Below are 8,736 nucleotides of genomic sequence, written 5' to 3' on the forward strand. Positions count from 1 at the left end.
ACGGAGTCAGAGGAAGTAACTGGATTTTCCTTCTCTGTTTGCCCAGTTGTTGTTTCGACAGACTTGTCATTTGATATGTCAGCAGTGGCAGTTGTCCCCTCCGAAAGCTGTGCTGTCGGATCCGCCACACTTATGAGCCTGTCAATTTCCTCCTCATGGGAGTACTCAGAAAAATCTTTAAAATCATCTACAACCACATTAGCTGATTCCATAATAGTTTGGGTTCTCATATTATAGACACGATACACCCTACTATTAGTGGAATAACCAAGAAAAACTCCCATATCACTCTTAGCATCAAATTTGCCTAGATTCTCACGATCTCTAAGAATATAGCATAGACACCCAAAAACATGAAAGTAGTTAACATTGGGTTTTCTACCTTTCCAGATTTCATAAGGACTTTTGTTTGTACCTGGGCGCAGAAAAACACGATTAATTGTGTAACAAGCTGTATTAATAGCTTCTGCCCACAATTTCTTTGTGAGTTTTTTGCTGTTAAGCATAACTCTGGCCATTTCCTGCAAGGTACGATTTTTCCGTTCCACTACCCCATTTTGTTCAGGGGTTTTGGGAGCAGAAAATTCATGCAAAATTCCAAATGTTTTACAATAATCATCATAAACAGAATTTTCGAACTCCTTACCATGATCACTCCTTATTCGAACAATTTTTCCAATGTTACAATTTTTTTCAGCTCTCAATCTTGTACATAGAGTTTGAAAGGCTTCAAAAGTATCTGATTTCTCTCTTAAAAAATCTACCCAAGTAAATCTAGAAAAATCATCCACACAAACAAAAATGTATCTCTTGCCATTAATACTTTCAACTTGAATAGGACCCATGAGATCCATATGCAATAATTCTAACACATTTGAAGTATTAACATCAGACAATGCTTTATGGGAAATTTTTAACTGTTTTCCCAATTGGCATGATTCACACTTACCAAGTGATTCTTTACCCAACTTGGGTATACCACGGATGAGACCTGCATTAGCAATCTTTTTCAGGTTTTTGAAATTTATATGACCAAGTTTTTCATGCCACAAGTCAGTAGTATTAACGCTTGATGAAGATGCATGACATGTGAATTTTTGTGTGAGAGTGTAGCAATTATCCAAAGAACGAGAGCCTTTGAGAATAATATCACCATTTTGATTTAAAACATTACACTCATCATGTGAAAAATTAACACAAAAACCTTGGTCACAAATTTGACTTATGCTAATTAAGTTGGCTTTCAACCCATCAACAAGAAGCACATTTTTCAGTTTCGGTAACCCTTCAATGTTTAGAGTACCTTTACCCAAAATATTTCCTGTCATTCCATCCCCAAAAGTTACTACTCCACACTTCAAGGATTTGAAGTTGGTAAGTATGTTGGCATTACCTGTCATATGTCTCGAACAACCGCTATCAAAGTACCATGAACTAGATGCATGCATTTTGTGACAGGTAAAAGTAGCCAAGCAAACAGAGTTAACTTTCTTGACCCATACTGTTTTTGATTTTGAATTTCTTTTGGTCAAGAATTGATTCATACCACCAAAGTGTTTTTCAAAATTATTTTCGAACAAGTTTAACAGAGAAAAACACTTAGGTCTTATGTGACCTTTCATCCCACAAAAATGACAAACTGGAACAAAATGTTCAATGTTTCTTTTTGGAGAAATTTTCTTCAGTTGAAGATCTGTTGCAACAGATGACAACTCTGTCCTTTCAGCATCGTGACTTGATCCTGCAACACGATTAGTTGACCCAACAGACGGATAATTCATAGATTTTACAAAAACCGTTTTTCTTGAGGACTCAGATCCATTAGATCCTAATCCACTGTAGTCACCAACCTTTTTTCCTACAGAAAGAATATCATCCAAAATTCCAGATCTAGGATTAAGCATTTTGACACCTTTTTGCAAAAACTCAATTTCTTTATTCAAAGAAACAATTTCATCATTTTTGGAGGCAATAATCATCTCAAGATTTTCAATTTTTTTAACAAAATTTTTATTATTGCCAGCCATTAGACGATTCTCAGAACAAACTTTCAGCCATTGATCATACATTATTTTATAAGACTCTTGAAATGACTCCTCATCTAAATCAGAATCATTAGAATCACTATCTGAATTCTCATTGTTCTGAACAGAATTATTAAGGCATAATGCATCCTTGTAATTGAAAACAATACCTTTGTGAACAGAGGTTAAGGCAACACTATTTTCCTCCTCATCACTCTGTTCAGAGTCTTGATCACTCCATGTGGCTGTCATGACTTTCTTTTTCTTTAAGGTATTTGCACACTCAGATTGAATATGTCCAAATCCTTCACATTCCCTGCACTGAATACCCTTTTTATTAGTCTCAAAGGGTTTAGAAAAATTACCTTTTGGGTTTTTGGATATGGCCTTTTTGTTTCCCAATTTCTTTATGTATTTTTGGAAAATTTTTGTCAACAGAGCCATCTCATCATCCTCATCATCCGAACTTTCCTTCTTTTCTTTAGAGGATTTCAAGGCAATAGATTTTTCCTTGATTTCCTCTGTCTTACCTTTTTGTCTAATTTTTTGGTTTAGCTCAAAAGTTCGAAGTGAACCCATCAGTTCCTCTACTTTCATTTTGTCCAGATCTTTTGCTTCTTCAATTGCAGTTAGCTTTGTCTGAAACCTGTCAGGGAGAACTCTAACAATTTTTCGAGCCAAAACATTTTCTTCAAGTTTTTCACCAAGAGCAAAAAATTCGTTAGCAATATCTGACAATTTCTCATAAAATTCAGTGAGGGTTTCATTTTCATTCATTTTCAAATTTTGTTGTGAGCATTACAAGCCTAGAACGCTTGACATCAGCAGTTCCTTCAAATTGAGTTTGAAGAATTTGCCAAGCATCTTTGGCCGAAACACATGAAGAAATCAACTTAATGTAACCTTCACCAACACCATTAAAAATGGCATGTAATGCTTTATTGTTGTAACTGGACAGTTTATCTTCAGCATCAGTCCATTCAAGTTCAGATTTTACCTTAATTATATCATCGCTTTCTGCTGGAGGAGTCCAACCACTTAAAACAGCTCTCCAAGCCTTTTCATCTTGAGATTTAATAAAGGCTCTCATTCGAACTTTCCAATATGGATAGTTTGAATCGTTGAGTAAAGGGGGGCGAGTTATGGAACCTCCTTCTGTGAAAAAAGACATTGCAAGAACAAGAACAACAAACGGAATAAACCAAGATCACACTCAGAAATGAGTGCCCTCTCTGATACCAAATGAAATTCCGTTTTTAGTAATTACCAAATTAATTAAACCAAGTAAATTAATTAAAGTGCGGAATGGTAATTAACTGTTTACACAGATTACAGTTCTGTCGGGACAGAAACCAAACTTGTCAAGACAGAAACTGAACACAATAAAAAGACAGTGCAAAACAAGGTTCAGAAATCCTTTCGGATAACCTAATCCTTGGGGCCACGCCTAGAGAATAAAACCAATTAATAAAGAATCACAAGTACAAAAACATTGACTTAAACAAAACAAGACTCCCTCTTGAGATTTGCCGCAACTTGTTGTACTTCTCTTCACTAATCTGATTTTGATTGAAACGCTCAACCACTTGAACTCCCTTCAATGGTCAGCGAGTGCTTGCATCCTCCCGACGCAAGGCTTGTAAAAGATCTTCTCCCGAAGACTACAAACGTTGTGCTCAAATTACAATGTGTATTCACTCATGAACATGGTATAAGCTCACCACTTATAACAAAACACACATAATTCAACAAGATCACTTGAAAACTTATGATCTTGAATATAAATAAGAACTCTCAAATATTACAATAAAGCTCACGAATGATGCACCAAGGAGTTCATCTTTCTCACTGCCTTTAGAGCCCTATTTATAGAGTCTTTTTCGTGCTCACAAAGGCAGAAAAAGAATTCTTCTAATAAAGGCAAGAATCGCAGAAGATATTCTTGATTGTCAAAGAGTTGCCTTATTTAGAAGATACTGATCCGACAGATGCGATATCGGAGGGGACAGCTCAGACCTGTGTCGGATCAAAACAAGCTCAAAAAGGAAACAATAATTAATGATATTAAAAACCAGTTTCCTGATTGTAATCCTTGAGCTGCACGAAAATACATCAGCAAATAATCCAATAATAACTTTGGGTAAGTACAGAATATTTGCAATAACCGTTGTTTCCTTTATAACCAAAAAGAGACAATATATGCTAAATAAGGAAGCATATTATTGACCAACCATTACACAAAAGGAAAGAGAGATTCCGAAAATTAAAATAAAGGAAACCAAATATTTTCCAATTAAATCCGAAAAATATAAGAAAGGAAAAACAAAATATTTCCGAAAATTATAATAAAAGGAAAACAAATATTTTCGAAAATTATAATAAAAGGAAACAATTCAATCAACCATTTTCTCTCTTTTTATAAAAAAGATATTTCTATAAAAATGCCAATTATAGGATTTACAATTATGATCATCATTTGATATTATATTCATGCAATATTGAGTTTTCTTGCCAGGCTTTGGCTCATGGGTGCTATGTGGTGCAGGTAAAGGGAAAGAAAAGCTCACCCAGCCTTGAGTGGAGAGCTTAGGTGGTGATGTGTACATATGCGGCTGCTTGACCACCACGGCCAAGGATTTCTCAGGGGAACTAGGTGGTTTATCCTGTTTTTGTCGCTTAGATCGGAGGGTTGTAAATTTTATACTGTAATGACCATTTTGCATTGTAAATAACTTGTAAATGTTTTTATGGGCCCATGAATAATTTTATGTTTTAAATAGATTGTATCCTTTCCTTTTGCACCTTAACCTATTAATAACACCTAGAAGTATGTTTTTAACCAAAGAACTTGGTTAGCGAGTTAAATTCACGGTTCAAAGTTTACCATAACTGTCTTGGGGTAACCAGGGCGTTACACCTAAGCTCATTCCTAGCCCACCTATGCCAAAATCCAATCCTGACCCTAGCAAAGAGAAGAAAAGAGGGAGCATCCATTATCTATGAAGGGGAGGAGAGAGGAAGAAGAAGAATAAGAAAAAGAAGGAGAAAATATATCTGCAACCTTTTATTTGTTATATTATATTATATAATATCATGTTTAGATTAAATAATGTGACAAATGTGTTTGTCACATATTGTAACATAAAATATTTAAGAGTTACAAAACTGGACAATGTGTATATCCAATTGTGTAACATATTTTCGAGTTACAAAATTAGCTACAAATTTGTAACTTCTAAATATCACTCAATAAAGTGTAGATTGAGAGTTACACAATATGATTAAATTTCATAAAGCCATAATATAATATGGTTGTTAAAGATATGTTTTTAACTCTCATTACGTGTATGGAGGTTACAAAATCGTGTAGGAAAGGGATTGAATTTTTTGGGAAAAAGGTGCAAAATTGGGAGGCTGTAAATGTAACGACCCAAAATTGCTAATATGGCTTAGTGCCTTGATTAGCTGCCGGGAGTGCATAATTTGGTATATGTATGTTTAATTGGTTAAATGTGTTACTACATGGCATGCATGATTAATATGATTTTATGAATATGTTGTATGCATTCTTATGAGTATTAGATATGCATGTGGGCCCTTTATAGCTTATAAGGGAATATTTGTAATTTTGGCCCATTGAGGGCATAAATGTGATTATGTGTGATAAATGGTTGAGACCACATTATTATGTGGATATATTTGCTCTATATGGCTCGAGACGGTCCTACTGAGCGGATTAGCAAAATAGTCACAGTGCAGTTTAAATACCCAGCTCGGGGGGGGGGGAGCCTAGGGGTATTTTTGGGAATTTAGAGAATATTTTGGGACTTATTAGATATTGAATAGGTATTTGGTAATTAATTGGATGACGGGATTAATTGGTAAATATTAGGAACACTTGAGGAATTAGTGAGAACTGGGAGGAAAAGACTATTTTACCCTTAGAGCAATTAAGGGGCTAAGTAACTCAACGGGGGCATTTTAGTCATTGTATTGGTTGAGGATGAGATCAACTTAGGCTTTAAGAGTATTCAAAACTTACTAGACACATTAGGAAGACCCCAAACTCTCTATCTCTCTCTCTCTCTCTCTTTCCCTTCTCTTGCACGATTTCCATTCCCCTCTCTCTTGCTTGGAGAATTCTTGGTGGACTGAAGGATTAGACCAAGGAATTTAGTTGTGGAAACCTAGGGGATCAAGCTAGGATCATTTAGAGTCACTACTGGGGAATTGAGTTACAATCAGAGGTAAGAATTCTAGTTCCTAATCTCTGAGTTTTTGGTTGGGTTTAGATAAATTTTGAAGTGCTTTGGTTAGCTTCTGAATTTGGAGGTTCTGGAGAATTAAATTGTTAGTCTAGGCTTTAGGTGTGTTTCTGAGGTGATATTTGGAAATCTCAATCTGGATTTGACTGGGATGTATTTTAGAGTTGAGCTTTTGGAGCTAGGAGTTGGGAAGAATGGGAAAAAACGAGAAATTATGGGTACGTGGGGGAGCGCCGTGACCTAGCTCATGGGCGTCGCAACTTGCATGCTCAGAAAGCCCTGAATTTATATTTACCTATTAGAGTGGCCACTAGTTGTATAAAACTTTTGAAAATTGTAAATTGTCTCTTAAACCCCGTTTTTGGGATCCCATGTACCAAACGTCTATTTTAATGCAAATTAACCATTTATGATCAAAACCTTTTTAACCCTAACCTGATAATTGACTTTAGGAACACATCATTGTTCAAATGACTTGATTAGCAAGTGTTTCACTATTTCAAATACACAACGTAACGATCTTGGTTATCCAGGGCGTTATATTAACAACCTTCAGGCCGCGACCACAAGCATCCCAGCACTACAACAAATTTGATATTTAATTATAGTGATTAATTACATGTTTAAAAAAACGTAACAATGTTAAAAAATTAAAAACACTATATTTAGTAATATTTAGCATAAAAGAGATAAATAAGAGCCCCTCTCACAAAACTAGGAAAAGAAAAACCCTCTGTACATTTTCCCATCTCTCTCACGATCTAATTGATCTCCTAATTGATTTCTCAAACTTCTATATCTTTTTTATTCTCTTAATTTCTCTTATCTTCCATTTGATTTCTCAAACTTCAAATTGATTTCCTAATATTAATGGCAGCCCTATGCAGATGACAATGCTTCTCAACGATTTTGTTCTTCGGCGATCAATGGGGCATTTCATCAATTTTTTTCTCTGATGATCTGTGGAACATTTTGGAGAGTTTATTCTCTAGTAATCGACATGGGAATTTTTGTCGAATTCGTTCTTTGGCTAACGACAAGATTTGTTTCAGGTATGGTCAACAGTAGTCAATTTTTGTAGGAACGTGAAATAGAGTAGGATATAGATTTGTGATGAGTACACGTTTACAGATTGGATATATTACATGGAAGAAATTTCTTCCAGGTATTCAATAAAATGCCTCTGTGTAATGTAGTCATTTGGAATGCGCTCTAATCTTGTTCTCTTTGTATTTTTTTAATTTAAGGCTTTAATAATTAGTAGTTCTGCACTCTATCTCATATATATTTGGATATGTTTCTTTATGAACAACAAGATATATTTGGTTGATGAAGCTGCAAACATGATAATAACGTACCTGGTTGTTTTGCTTAATGATTAAGATATTTAGCTACTGTACTATAGTATGTTCTATGATATAAATATAAGTAACACTTTCTTCTCAATATGATATATCATTGATGCTTACATAAGATATTGTGCTTTAATGACAAGGTGCTTGAAGGTGGGAGACTAATTAAGATATTCTGGTACAAATGACTTTGATGTTGATTATTAATTATGTCTGTGAAACGCACTCTATTATAATCATAATGGTTGTTAACTTGCATTGGGGACCAGTTCTCATAACCAGGATTAATTTTCCTACTGTAGGTAAGTACTTCAGTCATTGCTCTATATCTTTGATATAAGCTTTTTGCTTGCTACATATTAATTTACATATACATTTATATATATATATATACTTATTTTAGTTTTCATTGGGTAATAACTCGTTAGACTTTTGTTTATCATTTATGCCTATCTAACTTTCTCTTTCCTTTGTTCTTCCTCTTCAGGTGATCAAGAACCATGAATTGGAGTAAAAATGCTTAAAAACTGCATTATGGTATTATGAGATCATCTATCAGCGAGCACATTTCTCTGTATTTGGCAATGTAATTATATCCTAAAAATGTTGGAAGCCTCTTGAAATCATATATAGGCACATTATACTGTGGGAATTTTTTTCTTTCCTTTCTATGAATTAAATTATTTAAAATTTTTCTTTTTTTTTATCACTATAAATTTTAAAATCAAGATATTCCTCTATTTAAAATTAGTTCTCTCTCTGTTCTCATTTTTATCAATTTTACATATCACATTTTTTAGGAACTCTGATTACATTAAAAATTTGTGTTTTGTTTTTGAGATTGCTATTATCATCTCATTGATACCAGGTATTAATACTTTCATCTAACCGAATGTATGCACGCCATTATGTTGGAACACACAAAGACAATAACTGTAACACCTTGGATAACAAAGACCGTTACACCGTGTATTTAAAATAGTGCTGGACTTTCTAATCAAGTCGTTTGAACAATAATGTGTTCCTGAAGTCAACTATCGGGTTAGGGTTAAAATATTTTGATCATAAACAGTTAATTTCCATTAAAATAGATGT

General features: G+C 34.3%; 1 long non-coding RNA gene across 2 annotated transcripts; it reads left to right on the top strand.

Moving 5' to 3' along the window:
• Positions 1–7,018: 7,018 nt before the first annotated feature.
• Positions 7,019–8,477, top strand: LOC133784070 (uncharacterized). 2 transcript variants are annotated; one of them, XR_009871106.1, is made up of 3 exons: positions 7,019–7,341; positions 7,785–7,943; positions 8,129–8,477. It is a non-coding gene; the product is annotated as an uncharacterized LOC133784070 (long non-coding RNA). The 2 variants fall into 2 exon arrangements; XR_009871107.1 differs by having other exon boundaries at positions 7,795–7,943.
• Positions 8,478–8,736: the final 259 nt, after the last annotated feature.

Source organism: Humulus lupulus, chromosome 6, assembly GCF_963169125.1.
Source record: "Humulus lupulus chromosome 6, drHumLupu1.1, whole genome shotgun sequence".
Classification (NCBI taxonomy): Eukaryota; Viridiplantae; Streptophyta; class Magnoliopsida; order Rosales; family Cannabaceae; genus Humulus; species Humulus lupulus.